Source organism: Haliaeetus leucocephalus, unplaced genomic scaffold (genome assembly GCF_000737465.1).
Source record: "Haliaeetus leucocephalus isolate CR32 unplaced genomic scaffold, Haliaeetus_leucocephalus-4.0 Scaffold2, whole genome shotgun sequence".
Lineage (NCBI taxonomy): Eukaryota > Metazoa > Chordata > Aves > Accipitriformes > Accipitridae > Haliaeetus > Haliaeetus leucocephalus.
In genome coordinates, this window is record NW_010972438.1 from 1,081,657 (window position 1) to 1,098,202 (window position 16,546).

Sequence of the window (16,546 nt, forward strand, 5' to 3'; positions counted from 1 at the left end):
TTCCCAGCTGCACAACCCGGCGGCAGCGCTGGCAGAGGGACGCAGACCCCACGTCGGTGCCCAACCGTGGCTCCTGGCAGGGGGGATGCTGCAGGGGCTGCGCGGGGCCGGGGGGAGCATGGTGAGCACCCAGGGTGCTGCTGCTGCCTGGCCGGGGGAGGCTCCGGGGGGGCACACACGAGCCTTTGAATTGCTTGGGCCACTCTGCCTTTGATCCAGTAACCACAGCTGGTTCCATTGGTTTTGAATTCATAGGAAAATAATAGCACCCAGATGTCCCACGCGGCACTGGCAGCACCCACCCTGCAGCGGGTGCTGGGGCTGCAGTGGGATGCTCTGTCGTTCTCTGCTCCGGCTGCTCCCACCTCAGCTCCTACCAGAGAGCGGTGTAATTTCAGTGACGTTTCACCACCGTGTTCAGATGCAGCTTGTGCGCTTGCTGACATTACCAGGGAAAAGATTTATGAGCTGTATGGAATAATAATACAAATTTCTGTTTTATTCTAAGCCACTTCTTGAAGGAAAAGAACTCCTTTCTGCATTAAAACAAACAGCACAAAGGAAACACTTTGGGTTGTGTTCATCCTCAGAGGCACATGGTGTAACAGCACTCCTATAAAATTAGTGCAAAATGGGGAACCTGCCTCTGAAGCAGGCCTTGGCAGGCTGCAAATTCTGTTTTATGCTGTAAATCATAAAAAAAAAAAAAAAAAATTTTTCATCACTATTACTGACATTTGCTCAGCAGACATTAAAAATTGCAGTTAAAAATGAGAAAGCTGAAATCCAGCTGGAAGTTACCTGGAGCCCTGGAACTGCTTTTAACAGTTGTGCGGGCGCGGGGTTGTTTCCTGTGAAGAGTGTAACAGCAGCAACTGCACACCGTTATGCTTGGGCCAGACTTGGAGGATAATTAAGTTGCATGAAATAATAACATCGGATGAAACGTGGTGCGAGCTGGACCCCATTGATGGTACCCACAAACTCAGCAGCAATCTTCAGCGCTGTGCAATGGCACTGAGTTTGGTGTGATTGTCTGCATAAAGTCTGTACGATGCCCAGCCCAGAAACCTCTTTAAGGGGAGCGCAGGCAGAGCCGACGGCCGAGCGCTGCCGCAGAGCCCTGCCAGCCGTGCTCAGACCTGGGCACCGCAGCCCGGCAGGCGCCCGCCCTTGGCAGCCTCCAAAAACTCCGCTGTGGCCAAACAGCCACCCCCCGATTGGGACAGAGGGGCTGGGGACAGCCGTGCTTCCCTTTTCCACCACTGTCCCCACCACCTTTTCTGGGCTTTTCCTGGGAATGATACACAGCATTGCTCCTCTTCCTCATTTTCAGGCAGATACCAGTTGCCTTTCACCCATTCGGGGGATGGTTGGCCTCTGCATGCATACTCAGAATTATCTTTGTCTGAAAACATTAACAGGCAAATAATCTAAGGGGAAAGGTTTAGATTAATCAGTGTTTCAGCCATGCAAAAAGAAGCAGAGGCATTGCCGCATTGCCTTACAGGGAAAGGCGTTGATGAGCAAACACCGAGTACAACCCTAAACCGCCGGCGAAGGGCAGGAGGAGGTGGGAGGATGCTGGTGAGATCTTCCAGCATCCCCCCATAACACGGAGATCGGGGTGAAAGGCAGACCGTCCCTGGTGACTTCCCGTGCCCCCGCAGGGACCCACAAGTGGCCTGGGACCACCGCTGTTAGAAAGCCCACCCGCAGAGCTTGGGGTGGCCCTTGGAGCGGGGCGGCTGGGGACACCGAAGGAGCTGGCAGGTTTCTGGCATTCGGGCAGAAGCCCCAGGAAGACCTATTTGCAGCCCTCTCGCGTGAATTTTTGCCAGAAGCAGCCAAAACAACAGGAAGACTCAAAATCCCGTACTCTGAGCGAGGGGCTGGTGTTCCCCCACAGATGTTGCACGCTCCGCTTTCTGCCGGCCAGGAGCGGGCTGCGTGAGCGAGCTGCGGGCTCTCCGCAGGGTCTGCGATTAGCATTTAATACCAAGAGGCTCACTGCCTGAGGCCATAGTCAGCCCTTTGAAAATCTATTTTATCGGAGGCCCAAAGCGATGCAACGGCTTCCTGTTACAACCAAATGCATCTGGTTTGGGTTTTCGGATTTATCCCTTGATCCCTGCCATAAGGGGCTGGTGCGTTGCCAACCCATTGTTTCTCAGTTGGAAACAGATGGTATGGGCTGAAAATTTGATTGTGTTCAAAACGGTTCCAAAGTATTTAACGTCAACCTGCTGGCCAGATGCATTTTTAGAGATCTGCCCCTCTGCCACCTGAGCGCCCTGTCCCCTGGTTGGTGGCCGCACCGTGGCCCTGGGGACAAGGCACACGACACACACGAGCGGGGTCACGCCGGCAGGACCCGTCCCCACTGCGGTCTGACCTTGCGTTCCCAGGGCAGACAGACCTCGTGTCTGAAAGCCATAAACCCAACCATTTCCATGCTAGAACTGTTTAATTTTCTAGACCCTGATTCACCTCTGCCTGGAGTTTTTTTCTCAGACTAATTGAAATCAAGAACCAAAGGTGATCCGAGAACCTAATTCTGATGGAAAGCTTTCTCCTTCTTGGAAGAGGATAAATAGATTAATACTCACTTTCATGGCAGCCCTTCTAAGTCACATTTTTGGTTACCAAGAAACCATAAAGAACAGCTACTTCAGGGAAGACACATTTATCCTGATACGACATTTTTATCAAAATTGGTTGAAACTTAGCTTTAGAGTTTTGCCAGAGCTACTGATATTTCAGAGTTTGTCGTGGTTAAAAAAAAAAAAAAAAAAAAAAAAATTTTTTTTCCCTTAGGCAACAGCATTTGTAGGAAAACCCTTGAATAATCCTGGCTTTCTTTTGGTGAAAGATCCTGAGGCAAACTTTCTGGTGCTGTAAAAAGATATTCTTCCCTAAATCCTCTGTTCTTTGCCATGAAGAGTGTTGACTATAGTCTCCATCTTGCCAGGACTTGTGCTTGCAACAGCCCTGACTCTTTCTCCAGGCTGTTATTCAGCCTCCAAAACCTGATGCCAAAATTCTTCACTCCAGGCAGAGTGGGCCAGGTTTTCCCTGCCGCTACTCAACTGGCTGCAGCAAGTTTCCACAGGGGAATGCGACCCAATGAGTTTAATCAAAGGGTACTTTCATGCTCTTTTAAAGTGTCGACGTAAGTCACACGAGGGACTATTGACTGGGATACGACAACCAGAAATCTGATGCAAAATCTAAATGCCATGCCTTGCTGAAGTGTTTAAAGCCAGACCAAGAAAAAAAAATTAATATAAAAGGAAAGAAAGGTTTATTCTTGAAGATTTAAGAGTAGGCTGCAGCCTCAGATAGATCAGTTACATTCAAACTGCCCATAGGGTATAAAAGATAAAAGGACAGGCTTTCTGGAAAAAGTAAAACAAAACAGAACAGAATTGGGCCGCTGATGCCATCCACTGCACCCTACTCCTTCTGATGGGAAAAAATGTTGCCTGTCACACTGGCTTGATTTCCACATCAACCAAAAAGAAGTTCCTCTTTAAGAGCAGCTTTACTTCCTACCCTAAGCAAATGTCTGTGTCATTATATTATGAGCTGGGCATTTCCCACACCAACCAGCAGGGAAGGGCAGCGTCAACATTAATAAGTTGTGGGCAACTGAGTGCTGAGTGCCTCCCAGCCAGACCCAGCACGCTGGAGAACAGGAGAAAGCTGGCGAGAGCCGGTGCGGTTTGCACGCCACCGGCTGGCGTGTGGGTGCATGTGGCATTTGCCATGGTTAGTGGAAAGCATGTACCATTTGTTGAACTTTTATGGTTTAAATATTGTGCCTGACAGTCAAGGAAATTTTTGTATATTCTAAACAAAGCAGAAGATGCAGTTTCCTTGCTGGTTGCTTTCAACTGTAAACACTAGGCTTTGATTTGTCTAAACTTCTGTCCTTTGGGGGAAAAAGTCTTAAAGGATAAAAGATATTTGTAACTTTTTCAGTTTGTTTGTACTAAAAAAAAATCAAAGGGCTCTTCTTTTGGCTGGTGTGCCTCAATGAGCGCATCCCTGGCACGCCAAGGATGGCAAATGTGGGTGCCGGGCAGGCTGGAGCTAGGGCGGCTTCCAAAATCATCAGGAACTCCTTGAGGTGGCCTCTCCTCGGGGACTGATTTCCTGGGATTATTCCCTCTTTATTCATATTTAGTGGTGCCTTGGGGATTTGCTGAGTTGCTGACATAACCGAGTTTTATCAAGAGCTTTGGCATTTCCCCAGGCAGCCGCTCGCTGCGCTGCAGCAGAACAGCAAAGAGCAAGGGACAGGGAGAGGTCTTGGTGTCCCTTTACTTTAACCCGACATGAAGTATTGAAACAGAGCCTCACCCCAGGGCTGTGCACATGGCAGTGACCCGGGGGGGCTCCAGCCCTGGAGCAGCCAGCTGGGATGCCGGGCTGGCCAGTGTGTCGGTGCTTTGGCTGCCGACTGACAACCGAGAAGCAAGCGTGGTCCCCAGCAGAGCAAAAGCAGGTCTGTGGGTACGGGAATTCCCGTATGGGGCCACAGCGATGCGGCTGGAGGAAGGCCCTGCTTGTGTGCTTTTTGGGAAGGCAGCAGACGACCTGTGCAGCTTGGGAGGGGTCAGGAACAGCAGTGGCTGGAAACCTGGATGGGAGCAGGTGGGGGACGGCAGCGCTTCCAAAAACCGAATCCAAGCTTAGGATTCCCCCTACCAGCTTCTCTCCCAGCTGCATTTAAGGAGCTTTTCTCCCAGCTGCATCAGGAGCCAGTGAGCCCAACTCTCTGCAAGCGGTCCAGCTCTGCGGTTAGCATCCCACCCAGCCCCAGGCTCTGGCAGCAAGGGCTGTAACCCCGGGGCTGCCTGCTGCAGCCGCCCCGGTGAGCGTGACAGCCAGGCACACGGTGCTGCTGGGCTCGAGGGGCTGCAAGCAAGCCCACCGAGCCGGGGAGAGCCGAGGGTCGCACTGCTGAGGGCACGCTGGAGCCAGGGCAGCAGCCTCGGCTCATGCTCCTCAGAAGGCGCTGGGTGCCCCTGCAGTCAGGGGTTGGCAGAACAATAAGCCCCGCTGCAGTACTTGATCTCCCTTGAAAAGGAGCTGGAAAGTGGGTAAAAGTCTCTAAGTGTCCCAAATTCACTTTTTTCAACCTGCAAATAGTAAGGCGCTCTCACAAAAAATGCTAATGTCACCTATAGCAAACCAGGAACAACAGGAAATAATTTTTGTGTACCTCCAAACAAGAATTATTGTGGGAGACCGATGCAAGGACAGATCCTGAGCACTGACCCATGGTTGGAGCAGCTCGGCCGCAGCCCCGGAGACGAGCTCATCCACTCTTGGAGCTGGAGGACACTGGTGCCGCTGTGGCTTTAGACGAGACGCAATGGAAGCCCTGTGAAAGAGATGTGGTCTCGTAAAGGCATCTGTTGTCCCAAGGGCTTTTCTTCCTGCTTGCTCCCAATCTTTTCTTTTGGATAGTTCATGGCCAAGCCCTGCATTTAAAGAGGTGTCTTGGAACCTAACATCTGGCCACGAAAGATGGTGTTCTGGATTCTGATGTGTCAAGGCAACACCTCCACATCCTTTGGGCAGTGTTAATATTTGGACAATGTTAAAATATAACCAGCATTTCTTAGTTTAGATTAATGCCCTGGCTGCGCCCCAGTCCTTGCCAACCTGCGAGACACTGCCTGGATTTCCTCCCACTCCTCAAGCAGCACAGGGCTTAGGGCTTGACACTGGCACTCAGTATTTAAACAAAATACACATTAATATCTGCGGAAGTAATGCCTGAATAATAGCTGCAGGAACAGACACGATTAAGGGCTGTGAAGAAAAACAATTAAGCTGATCAGCCAAAATATTCGGAAAGCAAGTCTGCAAATACCATTTTTTTCTCTCTGAAAAATAAAGCAGCAGCCTGAGGTTGCTGGGAGCTATGCTCTGAATATTCATGGGGTATTACTGATCCTCAGGCAGCGCTCGTTTGCACTGAGGATAAGGAAGGCCACCGACTGTTAACCTTTGCAATTTAGTCTTTCATTTCCTGCATTAGTACACTATGGAAAAAAAAGCTGAAAGTGCCGGTCATGGTGTATTAGTCCTGATAATGGCTGCGTGAAATCAGGCTGAACTCCCTTGTTTGCCCAAAGAGAGGAAGCCTGGGCCCGAGCCTGGGGGGAGAAGAGGAGGATTTTCTCACAGCCTAGGAGCGCCCGCGGCCCCGCTGGGGCAGGGGGAAGCACAGACTCGGGCTCAGGGACTGTTGGACACGGACAGACAGATAGTGTTCCCATGGGACCAACGCTGTGATCTTTCCTCCTGAGAGAGACGGACGTGAACACGACGGATCCGCTCGCTGACCAGCCTTGAGGGCATCAGGTCCTGGTTGTGTCCTGTTTGTTTTGACTCTATCAACTAGTCAGCATTAACTCAGCCATTTAAAAATTAGATGCAAATTGCTGCTGACTGACCCTGCAGACAGTCGGGGATGTGCACACTTTTGCCTTACACTATGTCACAGGCAGGCAACTAAACTTTGGTACAAAACTAAGAGCCATTTTGGTTCAGGTAGACTACTTGGGAAGGGTTATCTTTCTCGCCAGGCTCTTGCCTTCCAGCACTTCCAGGCTCTCCTGCCTGCCTCTCTCCTCCTTTACTGGGCAAGTCTCCCTTTCTCCATCATTTGCAGGTTCTTCCGTGGGTCCAGTGACCAATGATGTGGGTTGCTACGTGATGGATACCGGCACTATATGGGATGGTGCTTCTGAAAGCAAGCCATTCCTCCCCAGAGCAAAACATCAAACCGCTATGTGGTTGTTGATTCAAAGACGGAAAACTGAATCACCAAATAGTGCAGTTCTTCTGGAATTACTCATGCTGCATAAAGTGGGAATACGGGAAGGTATTCATTTTCTGGGGGATCTAAAATATAAGCTGGTACGTAGAAACAAAATAGTCTCTTGTAGCTCTCTACGAACCTAATCTGGCATGAAACGGGGACGACTGAACGCTGTCACTGGTTTGCAGACCCAGGTCCCCCCCTCACCGGTACGCCCGGTCTCCCCAGCAGGCGCTGGCAGCAGGCAGGATGGAGCCCACAGCTGCATCCCGCCAGGTTCACCACGGCGCAGAGCAGGTTTGCTGGCGGCTGGCGAGGCAGCGAAACGCGCGAGCTGCAAGGCTGCAGCAGGGCACGGGGCACGCTGCCCTCTCATTTTGGGTCCTGTTCCCCCCCCTCCCTGGGCTGCCTCCACCCTCGGCTGATGCTCGCTGTCGGCACTCGCCCGGGAGGTGCGGTTTGGCACCGTGGGGCGTGGAAACACCCATGGAAAAAGCAACCGGAGAACAGCGCGGCTCTGTCTCTCCTGCGGCCCAGCTTGTACAACAGCCATCTGTTTGCTGGCCTCTGCGTTTGGAGGGAGCGCTGGGGAATTAAAGGCTGAGGAACAAAACGTTTCATTTCGGTTTGTGGCATGTGCATGTGTGCGAGGGCAGCAGGAAGCACGGTGAGGGCTCTGTTTGGCTTTTCCCCCCCAAAAAGGGAAGATGTAACTCCAGCGTCATGCCCATTTAAGGCCACGCAGACACCTTACGCGATGTACGAGACAAACCGGCTCTTGGGAAATTCCTGACCACGGTCCAGCTCCATGAGGCAAATGCAACCCAAAAACACAGTCCCTGCACCACCGACTGCTGGGATGTTGCCCGTTGCTGGGCTGGGAGGGATGGGGACGAAGAGCCTGCCACGCTGCCGGGGGTCACGCAGCCGTGCACGGCCCTTCTCGTGCACTAATACGCAGGAGACCAGCCCGGACCCGACAGCTGGGTGTCCGTCGGGGGAGCGAAGGCTCTGTGCCCGTGGGGTGCAGGAGAGGCGATGTCCCCCGGGATGAGAGCGGGGCGCGGGCCGGCCACCCTGCCTGTGCCAGGCACGGCCGAACAAACCCCGTTCATCATCACGGGCTTTGCAAGCCTGGTCGATAGGAACGCGACGCTCATTGGAGCAAGGATGAGTTTTCCACCCTAACCTGCCACTTCTTGTCTTTCCTTCAGCTTCTCATCACATGGTTTAAAGCATCTTTTGTTGGCACAGGAACTGTGGTGCTGGATCTGGAGAGGGATGAGCACAACAGACTTGGCAGTTCTGTAATGCAGCAACTAGGGAATAACTACCCGTTAGTCATGGAGAAGCTCAGGAACATGAGGGGACTTCATTAAAGCACAGCTCTCGGACAGACACAACGCTTACCCTGTTTATAAGCTGGCTGGTGGGGTTTGCGGAGGGATCCCCTTCAATCACTACTTCTTTTCATCGTCTGTTCTCCTGCATCCCCAGTGGGCAGCATCCCTCCTCTCCCCCGGCGCAGTGGCACTACCGAAGCTGCTCATCACGACTCCGCTCTCTTCCAGCCACAGGAAGGTCCATCCCAAACCCCAAGGAATTTATGAAAACCCCTCAACATTAGGCACAGTCAATTTATCGAGGGTAGTTAATTAAAGGCGACTTGTTATTAATTTGGAGGTTCCCAGAGTGTGTGATCGTTTAGTCCCTGTAAAAGCACCAGAAAAGAAAAATTGCTGCAACAAGTTTTCCTTGGATTTGAAGAATGATCTTTCTTTTCTGAGTAAGTTCAGAGCTGCAAAACCAGAAGGCTGGTGCCTTCCAGTTGAACAGCTTTCGAGTCCTGTTTTGCTAAAAGGGTTGCTTTTGAAGCCTTGTCAATCTAAGGAAATTTATTTAGGTGGTCTCAAGGGAAGGTCTTGGCAAACTATTAATAGGTTTCTTTTATAAAAGAGACCTTTATTTGCTGGTCTTTAAGTTGGCCTGTGTCTCGTTTGGCTTTTTGAGTTCATGTGCAGGGAAAATGTCTGTCTTTGACAGTTTCCATGCTTCAGCGCCGTTGTGGGGCTCCGGAGGAATTTGCTAAGCCTGTAATGAAACATCTGGCTCAACAATAACACAGCTGCGTGCGGCGCCTTCCCACCCCGGGCGGTGAGGTGCTGTAGCCCTCGGCATTACGGGCATCCCAACTGATGCTGCGGCTCGGTGCAGTCTGCTGCAGGGGGCACGCTGGAGGCGGGCAGCGCAAGCAGCACGCTGGGCGATGCACCGGTGCGAAGGCAGATGAGTCACACAGGAAAAAATAACCAACCCTGCTGTGCGTGCTTTCTTACCCCACATCTGTTGCAGCTTGCCTGCTAAAGTTGCATTGGGACAGAAACTGCTTCATGGAAAAGCCCTTTTCCCTCTCTGGATGGTAGATGGAGCTAAAGCGTGGGCAGTTGGAACTCCAGGGGACCGAGCGTGCCTGCAGCATTTGGGACGTGCAGGCCTGGACTCCCACTGCGGAGGTTTTGCCCCATTTCACCCCATGGCCGCCTTCCCGCAGCTCTCACCGACATGAGCTACTTGCTTCGAGCCTAGCTGAGAGGGACGGGTGTGGGGTACCCAGGCACCATCCAGCAGGACAAATTTCTAGCAAAAAGGCTGTAGAAAAGCAATGGTAGAATTATTTTTGCCAAGCGAGTGGAGCAGTGAAATATGTCAGCACTTTGCACAACTTAACACCCCCTGCCCCCGATTCCAAAAAAGCGTATTCAGCCGCTGCAAGCACTGGTCCTGCAGCCAGAGGAATGATGAGGCACGGCCGCAGCTCACCCTCACGTCAGCAGCCCGGGCTGGGTGTGCTGCAGAAGTCTTCATTTCTCAGTGGGGTTACCTGTCTGCAAGATGGTTTAAACTGACACCTGCAAGTTGCCTAGACAAGTACGAGTGGTTATTTGAACACTACCCATCATCATTTGTTCAGAAGGCACTTTGCTTTCCAGGTGGACAAAATCTAGTTCCCTTCAGTTTTCTTTTATTAGCAATACAACACATCCATGGATGTGCAAAGTCATAAATCAGGTATTCCTGCAGATGTGCAAGGCAGGTCGGGAGAAGCACCGCTGGATGAGCACCATGTCACAGGGCTGCTGCAGATGCTTGCCTGCATCAACTCATGAAATAAGGCAACAATGCATAAAACCCTCATTGTGGAAAGGTTTACTTTTTTGGTGATTTGGCTGAAGAAGTTGAGTTAAAAAGTAAATAAAAGCTCAAATTAGATTTATATAGGCATAATTAACCTCACTTTTTATAGAATAACACATAGCCATATGAACTTTATTTAGCTCAGTCCTAAAGCAGCAGCTGTTGCAAGTCTCTGGAAGAGTGTTTCCACTGAAACACACCAGCACTTCATGAGTACTTGTTTTTTCACCTCTAAATTTTTCTCTCTGGGGCTTTTAAGCAAGTTTTATTGTAGTGTTTATATAGCCACCTCAGTCTGTCCTTGGTTTATGTTTTTCTCACCTGAAGCCACAGAATTTTAAGTTTTATTAGTTATAGGTATCTGAAATCACATTCTTTTAAGAATTGACTCCACTAATAAAACTCCTTAAAAGTTTCTGTTTAAGGCTATTGTCTTCACCCAGGTATTGGATTGAGTTATACTCAAGACCAACAACTTTTCTATGGCTGTCTGTTACCACCAAGGTAAATAACAAGAATCCCATCGATTCCAAAAAGTCATCGATCCAAACCTCCACCTCTCTGGCCAGAGCAGAACAGCCTCTCCCAGGTCGAGGGGACGAGTCCTGCAGAGCCGAACAGCCTCACACCCAAAAAGCTGTGTGTGCACTGCAGGAAAAGATCAGGAGAGCTTATTTCTTCCCCCCCTTTTAGGGATTTTTCCTACCTTTTCTGCACGGCCCCAGAAGTGCGGGGGATGCCGAGTTGGCCCCAGGCCCACACATCATCTGTGCCCAACAGCACCCAGCTCTCGCACTGCCACCACTGCTTTGCTCCTGAGGACAGGGCTCCCTCTGCACGGGTTCAGCGCCCATAAATACATCACAGTGCCCGGGTCTTTTCCATAGACCTCTGAGGGAAACCTGCTAAATGCCTCCAGATCGGCCTTCCCCCGGCTCTGCCTAGAGAAACGTGTGCCAGGCAGTGGCGGGAGCGAGCCTTGCTGCGAGACTCCAACCAGCTTCCTAGTGCCTCCTCGGCACTGATGGGTTGATTGACACCTAGCCTTCAAGGTGTAGCCCGTTAACAGTAAGATACTGTCCTGTCACAGGGATAGCTAATTTCCTCCTACCCATCTGAGCTGAGAAATTTTATTTCAAGTTTTATTGTTTGTCTTAGACTAGATATTGCAAATACATACAAAGAATCAGCATTCATTTCAGCAAAGGGTTCCCTTCCTTCAAGCCCACCTCCCTTGCTGAGGTCTATAAAGGCATTGCTCCAGCCACTGCTCATTTCTTAATTATTTTTCTCCCCACTTCAGCAGTGAAGGCTCCCCAAGCTTATGTACAGGGCAGTGCACAGGATCTCCCCTGCAGCTGTGGCCAATTCCTCCTCTGGTCCCAGGGGATGTGTGGCCCCAGGGTGGGGATGACCCCAGCGGCAAGGGGAGATGCCGTGGGAAACCTGGGAGTAGGAAGGTGACCTGAACAGAGCCGCTGTCCTTAAACAGCCTCTGCCTTCCCACTGGCAAAATCCTCCCAAATCACAAACAGACGGTCCCTTTTTCCTCCTCAAATATTTCTTAAAAAAAAAAAAAAGGGGGGGGGGGTGGACCACAAATGAGACAGCACCGCAAATATTTGTAGATTCAGATCAGTTAAGCTTTGAAAAACTTCAGCTTGAAAAACTTCAGCTGAAATGTGGTTTCTGCCCAGTCGATGGTTATTTTCTCTCTGCCCTCCCTCGCACCCACCCCATGCTCCCGGCTGGGTCTGCTTTTGGGGGAGAAGGTGAAGGACCCCCCATGCCTGGCACAGCCCCTCATGCCCCGGCCGGGTCCGGAGGCTTGCCCCTTGGCTGCTGGCATGTGCCAGACCGTGGGCTCCAGCCCAGGGCCAGGGCTCAGGCACGGCCACCCTTCCTTGCCAGAACCGCTACACTCAATATGCATTTCTCCTCCATTAAAGAGTTTTTTTTTCCAAAGTGCTTTTTCCTCTTTTAGACCATCTCGAGGACATACTGGGGGTAATTGCACTCACTAAGCCTGTTAAATAATTAACCTCAAATAAGTAACGGCACTGGGCAATGAGTTAACGTTATCCCAATGGAAATATTTAAGCATCTGCAGATTTTGCAGAGTCAATCAGGATGGCTTCCCCAGGAACCCCGTAGCCTCCCGCAGCCAGCTCCTCGCCGTTAAACGCAGGCAGGGCTCCTGCCCAGCACCGCGACCTCCCAGTCACTGCACCTCGCCGTGCACCCTTGCCCCTGCTCTGCTCTTCCAGCCTCTGCCGCAGCCCATTTTACCAACGCGAGCCAGCGTCTCGGACGCAGGGATGGCAGCGTGCTCTGGCTTGTGAAAAGCAGCAGCATCTCGGACCTTCCTCCTTCCCTCCTCCTCGCAGGAGCCCTCGCCCCACTGCAGCTCCCGCGCTCCTGCCCTTCCCTCGGGCAGCACGCCTGCCCCGAGACCGGGAAGGGAACCGAAGCAAGACTTGGGAGACTCTCCTATCCAGAAATAGTTTATTTAAAGTTTTAGGAACAATTTCACGTATTGTCAGTCATATTTAGGAGAACAATTATACAGAACATTTGCGTTTAAATTGGAGCTGAGTGTTCACGTACTCCATGTGTGCTCACCATCTTTGGCCATCGACAGGAGGAAATCAAGGTTTGTCCTTTGCAGATTCACAAGTTAAAACACTGGTATCAGTTACTGAAATACGTGATGCTAAATTGACTGTTAGACAATTTATCCTATGCTTTTGTGAAAGAGCTAGATTAATATTAAAACCCCACCAGGGGAGAAGTTCAGCTCACCGGTTCAGCTCTTACAGACCGGCAGACACCAGCGCTTCGCACCGTCCGTGCAGGACCCCTGTGCCATGCCGCAGCCGTTGAAATGAGCACCGTCCATGTCCACAGAGAGGTTTCACAGCAGCACTGAAATTCACGTGTCAGCAGCACAGAAAACGTTACCAGCCCCGTGGCACTGTCACCCCCGGCCTTGCCACCTCCCCGGGAAGGGTGGCTGAGGTCCTCGGCACACCGCGGTGCTCGGTCGGTGCAGTGAGACCTGTTGCTGTCCGTGGCCATTACGAAATCCCTCACCCCGTCCTGTCCGGTCTCACTTGGCAAAGAGCAAACCTGGTGCAGCCAGGACGAGCAGCTTGAAGCATCCAAGTGCCTGGATTTTCCAGTTAAAGGAACCCAGTGCAAAGCTTGGGGAGAAAACAAACAAACTCACACAGCCAGCGCGCCTGGCACAGGGGAACAGCTGCAGAGACTGCACACGCCTCTGACTGAAGCCGCTCTGAAAGCTTAATGTCCCTGCAGCATCCTGACCATGGACAGAGACCTGTCTCTTAAGGTCCTTCTCACCCTGGCCGCCCGACCACGGCCAGGTGAGAGGCTTTACACCCGAGCTGTTCGTGCACGGGTGAGCTGCTCGCTCAGGGCTGCGTACAAACACAGCTCTCCTCCAGCTGCCCCCCAGGAGCACGGCGGGCCGTGGCAAGTCCTGGGAGATGCCCGCTCCCCGCTGACAGGGTGTGAGCATCCCATCGTATCCCACTCCCCATTCTGCTGCCTGCTTCTTCATTATTCTTTCATCTCCCTACTTGATGAGAAGAGACTTGCATGTTCAGAATAGCAGTGTAATGAGATGAGCCCATCTCATCATCTCGCAACAGCAGTGTTACAGGTGGCTTAACACCGCTATTGAGGTGCGGGGACATTAAAGACCACAGCATGATGCAGATGAGCTGAATCAGCAAGTGGCATTGCTGACACCGTCCTCCATCAGAGACCATTGCTGTGGGTGGCGAAGGAGATCACATTAACTGGGGGCTGGAGTGCTGCACTGTGCACGGACCCCCTCACCGGGGGTCCCAAAGCCACCTGCAGCAGCTAAAGGTCACGCACACAGCCAGACAGCATCCAGCGGTCTTTGTACAGGAGCTTTTATTTGAAACAATGGACAGGACACAGCAGTGGCACAAGATGCTTTTCAAATAGTCACACAACACAGTCTTTGCCTTTAGTCTATTCCTGTCACACATAGTAACCCTATGAAACATCTCAATTTTTATCAATTTTCTGTACAGACCCTCCGTATATTGCTCGCTGACAGCTCTCTATAAGACAGGCCAGGATACCCCCGTAAATTTACCTTCCTTGAAAACCAGAGCTTGTGACCTGCAGAAGGCAGCTGCAGCAGCCTCCTTTGTTCTAGATGATAAACCATAGCAAAACACAGCACAATGTCTTCACTCAGGGTGAATATCTTCTCATGCTTACACTGAATTTCAATTTTAGTATCAAAACTAAAGACTCACATATGTTTTGACGCTGTTAGATGCATTAATTTCATGCTTTTGCTCCTGACACTTGAGAGGCACAGGATTTTGTTAAGCTGTTTAATTGCAGTAGATTTTTTGGCAGACAGTATTTAACAAGCTGCAGAAATACCTGAAAGGCTCAAGTGGATGCCAGCAGTCCAAAAAGCCTGAAGCAAGCACGTGTATGCTGAAAGAGGGACTTCAGAGGGGAAGAATTACAATTTAAAGATCACAAAATCAAGACCCAAACCAGAACATGCTACAGTGGTATCTTTTTTCCAAGTAGCCAAGCAAAGGCATTAGCGATGGAGGATTGCGTTAACGGAGATAGACTGCATCAGAAGTTGATGCTACTGCGCGTGGGCTACAGTCACAGTCCGGTAAGATAAGCCCAGCAAAGGCGATATCACTGGGGACAATCCTTGTACCTCAAGTGGACTGGACCTCTCTCTCGCTCCGATACCATCCCAGCCCTGCCCTCACAGCCCCCGGGAGCGACGGCTGGGACGAGGGCAGGGACACCCACCACCACGGCAGGCAGCAACGCGGTGCCGGACGGGGCGGCAGGCTCCGCTCTCGGAGTTACACCCCCTCCCCACTGCCGCCCTGGGGTGCCAGCGCTCCCCCCAAAACCCCGTCCTCTCCCCGCGCCTCCGCTCTGACATTTACCCAAGCTCCCACCACGCACATTCTTCTGCGGCAGAGAAAACAAGCACCACCTCTTCTCCACCGCCTCCCTGCGAGCCTCTGCTGGTGTTTTAACCCCAGCTGTGGTGGAAGGGGGACCACGCAGCAGCTCTGGAGCAGGGACGGCCGACAGCCAGCATCCCAGTTCCCCCAGTTGAAGGAACACCCCGCTGCAGCTGGGGTCTGGCTCACCCGTCCCCTGTGCTCACTGTATCACAAACCCTGTGAGGATCGTGCAGCCAGCCGAGGCAAAACAAACCAAAAACACCCAGGGAGAAGAGTGCAACACGTTATTGAGTTTTCTGTGATAGCAGTAGTTTAGTTAATAGTCTTTCACTTTTAAAAACTTGATGTTTTGTTGATTTTTTTTTTTGCATTTAATTTTCTTCCAGGCATCTGTGTAATGGCTGTGCACCTACCTCCTAGGCAAATCACTGCAAGAGGTAACCAGCTGTGTGCACAGATGGACACTGACCTTCCGTCAGGGAATGCTGTTTTAGATGTTAATGCCTATGCTGAAATAGCATTTCATAGGTGATTCACACTATTCCTCTCACTGCTTACACTGAGTGCACGCACTTTTGGCTACCTTAACATCACAGGGTTTAGAACAATGCATCTTAAAAAATTAACGAAGATGTAAAGACATTTCGTTTGTAACAAAATGAAGAAGAGGCAGTAAAGCTAAGTGCTGGGCTTTATTTTTCATTCCCACTTTCCTTATAACCAAAGGCTGATCCAAGGGAGCTTTATTATACCTAGCACAACTTCAGGTCTACTCATCCTCTCTTGACTTGCAGCATCCGAGTGAGTTTACAGAAGCAACACCCCCAGGCACTCAACACATCCATTGACTAACTCGAGATGGACAAATGACCCCAGAAACATGCACACCACCATACCCTGCAACACACATCCACCCCCCCACAGCTACAGCTGCTACCTCGGGATTTTCCTGCTCCACTCCAGCAGCAGCATTTCATTTACTCTCTTTAAATCCCCCAGTGTTTCCAGGAACATCAGCCACGCAACAGCACAGGGCTGGGCAAAGCGCAAGAGGCACTCGCACCCCACATACAGGTATGTCTTTACACCACGTCGGTCTCACCTACTCAAAGGCAGTGATGGACTTGGTCTGCTCCTCCCCAGCAGTGGAGCGGGGCATCCCCCGATGAACCGGGCAGAGTCTGGCCCGCAGCTCACACGCTCTAACCCTGCAGCAGGTACAATTTCCCCCAACTCTCATTTGCTAGTTATGTTATCATAGGCAAGCAAACATCCACAGCATGGAGCATGCTTTAAAGAGAAACCAGCGACTTCTGTAGCAGAAGGAAAACCTAGCAATTGTGAGCTCCTTGCACACTCACCTTGGCAAAAAAATATTCCAGTTCTCTAGCAAATAATGTAGACATTTAATATAAGAAAAAAGACTGAGCACACAGACACCTACCAGCCTGGACTATCTGATATTTTCAGTGACTACCAGAAGCATCGCTTGATG